The sequence below is a fragment of the Populus euphratica genome, unplaced genomic scaffold (assembly GCF_000495115.2).
Source record: "Populus euphratica unplaced genomic scaffold, PopEup_1.0 scaffold2765.1, whole genome shotgun sequence".
NCBI lineage: Eukaryota > Viridiplantae > Streptophyta > Magnoliopsida > Malpighiales > Salicaceae > Populus > Populus euphratica.
In genome coordinates, this window is record NW_011502591.1 from 12,589 (window position 1) to 17,317 (window position 4,729).

General features: G+C 34.4%; 1 pseudogene; it reads left to right on the forward strand.

Annotated features, from left to right (window-relative positions):
* The window catches only part of LOC105119317 (disease resistance RPP13-like protein 4), a 10,458-nt pseudogene extending 5,981 nt beyond the window's left edge, over positions 1 to 4,477 (forward strand).
* Positions 4,478 to 4,729: the final 252 nt, after the last annotated feature.

Sequence of the window (4,729 nt, forward strand, 5' to 3'; positions counted from 1 at the left end):
GTTATGGTGGAAGAGTCTACAGTTTCCGGATGCATGATGTGGTGAGGGATTTGACCATCAAAATTGCTAGAGAGGAGGGTTTTTGCAGCTTTGATGATCAAGGCAGGCAAAGACCCTTAGCAAGATCTCGGCGTCTGAGTTTTACAAATGAAGCAGATGTAAGATCAATGAACCAAAAGTCAAGGGTCCGTGCATTGCTGATGATGACAAGTTCCCCAATCCAATTCAGTACCTTCCATAGGGAATAGGAAGGCTCTTGAATCTTCAAGAGCTATCTGGATTCAAGCCATTGGGTGCCGATAACAAGGATGGTTGTCGACTAGCCGAGCTCCAAAATCTGATACAAATTGGGGTCCTAGAAGTAAATACAAGTGAAGAGAGTGAAATTGCAGGGAAGGAACTACTCCGAAGGATGTGATAAAGAAGAGATCTTTCGTAATATGGAGAGATTTGTCAAAAACCATCTCAAATTAATAGTTAAAATTCAACTTAATAGCTTAAATTATTAGATAAGATCCTACTATATAATTTATATTATTCTTTAATATATAAAGTTTTTTTAAGTTTAAAACTTGTATATATCTATATTATTTTATATTTAATTTTTATTAAATAAATAAAAATAATGAGATTCGAACTCATAACTATTTAGTCATCAAAATTATGATAACATGTTAAAAAATAATTTCACATGTAAATTTAAATTTTTAAATAATATATTAGAATATGATTTATATTAAAACTTTCCCCATCTCTAGAAGAGCTGTACCTCAGGCTTTACCGACAAGAACTTACCCCACAATGGATAAACCCTACATCACTCTGTCATTTGCAATATCTTTGCATGGAAAATGGAGACATTAAGTCCACAAGTCCTGTCTTTGAAGGTACTAATGACACCACTTGGAAGGCTGTGGGTTTATGGTTAAATTTCCTTCCAAGGTTGCACATGGAGAGGGAAATGGTGAAGCGAGTGATGCCACGGATGAGGTATGTGGAGGTTAGCCACTGTTACATGTTGAAAACATTCCCTTGTAACATCGACAAACTAGGGGTGTGGAGAAAATGAGGAAGAAAAACTTGGTGATTTTAAGATAGAAGGAGGAGAGCTTCATCATCAAATAATCAGCAGAAGCCAAGACTCATAGATAATGTTTTTCTCGTATCTAAGATAAGATGTCCACTGCATATACCATAGTCCTGAACTGTCTGTCAAATAATTCTAGTTTCTCTCTTCGGCTAGTATATTTTGTTTGCAATTCCATGCATACAACAAGAAGTTTCCACCCCTTAAGGAAGCTTTGCTATTGGATACTTCAAAGAAAAAACAATCGGGCATCAAAATCATTCAGCACAGTAACAGTTTACCAACGAAAAATCATGCGGTTGACAAAATCATCACCCGCCAATCTCACCTGCCTTGCACTTGGTGTGGGCTTGGAGAGAAGTAGTGAAACTAATGAACCTGTAGAGGAGTTTCATAAAATAGATCTACTACATATTAGGCCGGAGAGCTTCATAGGCCTTCTTGCCGTCAAGGACTGCGGTAGGCCATAACTACCAGTCTAGTTTCATGTCAATAAAACCCATCTAGAGAAGAGGGCCTACCCTTTACATCAAAACAAAGATAGCCCACCAAAGAAAATTGCAGTCAATAATAGAGGATGCAAACAAATTCTAATTTTCCATCCTTGCACAATTACATGCCTCAAGTGAAAGTCATAACAACAAGATTTTATTCCGATGTATAAGGTTGAACCGTGTATTAGTTCTAACAAATTTATGTTGTTTTAGGCTTAATATATTTCTAAATTAAAGTATATAAAAGTTAGGTTCTGGTAAGAGGACATATTCATGGTGCTAGTGTCTGGGTAAGGAGATAAGCAACCACCTGATCACATCTAATATGATAATTCATGATAAATCCTGATATGCAGCTAATAAAATGTGAAAATGTTGTCGAGAGGGATGTAATAACATTCGGTTCAACGCCATTTACATTGTTTTTTAATGCTAGTTAAGAATTTACCCTATAATAGAGGTGTAAAATGCCAGCAATAATAATTGAGAAGGTGGGCTTCTGCCGGAATCTGTGGTTTAACCTAACCAGAGAAAAATATCCCTGATGGATGGATCCAGTCTTCGTTATTTCTGGATCGATGGGCATATAAAACATCCATGTATTCAAAGGAAGAACAAAAACTAAAACCGAGCATGCACTTCGGCTGAGTTGATGTCCCTCTAAGCAATGAAAAGGACTAGGACCTAAAAGTTTATTAATCTTGAGCATATTTATTAAATCTATCCGTGTAATTTGGCTGTCAAGTGAATTTCAAAACAATATCATGTTTGCTAAGTCAATCATGTGAGTTGACCTGTTATGTTAGCAAATCAAGTTTAATTAAATCAATATTCCAATCGTATTAAAAAAACCTGAGCTAGAATTTAGATAGATTAGTCTAGTCTTGCTAAGTTTTAGATATCAATATTAAAGTTATCATAAAGCCACTTTTCATCTATCAAAAATGATTTTTTTTTTCAATCAAGTTTTAAAATAAGTCATCTAATACATTAATATATTCGTAAAAAAATAATTTTTCTTAAGTTCTTTTAAATTCGAATTGTACATGATATAGGAAATTAATGCACAAACTTCTCACTAGAGTGGACTTGAATGATGTTCCATTCGTCAGAACAACTAGAATAGACCTCGAATGGTTGTTTATTTGTTGAAAAAGCATTTAACATTTCATTTTCCATCGTGCATTATGAACGAAACAGAGTTATTATCATACGAAATTAGGGCAAGCTTCCACGTACGTCCACATATTATCCTTTTCGGAGCTGGTAGCCATGATATAACCAAATGACAGAGACAATTGCTTCCGAAAGCACTAAACAATAACATGGAAAACGATAGGGAATATCTTGGTGCCTGCAACTTTGTTCCAATTAGTTTTCAGTGATGGAAACTGCAGTAATCACAGCGAAACGTTGTTATCCTCATAAATTTTCAAGCCAAGTGGTCGCTATAGATTGGGATATCATATATAATTTGATAAGCAACACCTAAGGTATTAGTAATCAAGAGTGGGTTCGGTAGCTACTTTCTCTATCAATTATTTTGGTGTCTTAAAGAATATTTATTACACGAAGTTGACAGTGACAGATATTGTTAGAAACATGGATATTTCACTAGGCACCAATCCTCAATATATATACATATATATATATGTAGAAAAAGATCAAGGCAACCTCCACAAACCATCGAGAACATGTAAGAGAAATTGAGTCTATGTATCTTTTCCCACTGTTCGAGCGCAAGACTAACATCAGCAAGGTGAGAGTGTTCTCGCTTAATTATTAAAAATATCGCAAGGCATGTTTCTTGCATTTGTATTAAGAATGTTTAAGCAGCAATCATTGATGCAAGTGTAGGGTTGATCAAGAACAGGAGGTTTTTATAAGAGACAAAAGGAGTAAATTAGGGTTTATGAGCAGGGGTTCAGTTGGCTTTATCCTTGCACTTATCCACTTATGTCTCCTTAATTTTAAGCATGCCCATTTTTTTAGAGCCCTGCCTGTCATCTATCCTCAGGCAGAATATTTGAAAATCCCTTGAGCTTTATCATATCATAATTCATTATTTTAGACTTATGCTGAGATATTGTACGTAATCATTCTTGTATTGTTAGTTTCATCAATGCTATATGTTAGATGTTAAGACGAAAGGCAAAACTTCTCAACAATATCCTCAACACAGTGCTTCATATCATAAAAAGCAGGAAATAAAAAACAAAGAAAATAAGAGCATATTATTAATTAATTTTCCTAATAAATTAAGAATTCAATAACTCAAAATGTAAAAAATAAAAAATAAAAAAGAAGAGAGAATTATGCTAGATTATATACTTTTATAGTAGTCTAGTAGCCTATCAAGTTAATTAAACTAAGGTAAAAAGTAAAAATAAAAATAACTCAAAATAATATTGTACAAATATCATGGACGTAGATACATTTTATCGTACTAAAAATTCAACCTAATAATTTATTTTTATTACATTCTTCAGATTTTGTGTTAAAAAAATATCTCGAGGCTAATATATACTAAAAAATAGTTAAATTAAATACATAAAAAAAAATATTAAGGCTCAATCCTCTAATAATCTCATTGATTATTGAAATTCATAGGCCAATACAAGTCTTCAGGGACGTAGCCATTACATGGGATCACATAAATATAACAAATTATTCTTCTAGAAATACATCTACATCACCCAACGACCGCCTGTTACAACACTGCTGTTAATGTCTATATATTGGGCCCAGAACGGGCTGAGAGGCCTTGTAGAAAAGGCCCGACAAGAAAACAATGTAAGTTCTCCCCCACGTGTGGGTGGGGTTTTCTCTCTGAGGGCCGGTCAAAGTGAACATACATGATCACACGTGTTCGTGTCTGGTGATGTATGTGTTATAAACTGTAGTTGGGCCGTCACCTTCGCTTTCGGGTTTAGTGAAATGCAACGATTCATGTGGACATGGGCCCGACAGAGAGAGGCTTTACTTTGGGTGGCGTGGCTCTAAATTATGCTAATTTTGGCAAATTATTTGCCTTTTTTTTTCTTTTTTTCTTTTTTCTTCGGGGATTGGTTCGCCTTCTTCTTCTTCTTCTTCTTCTTATTATTATTATTAAATTGGACCCACTTTGACTCTTAATTATGCATTCAAG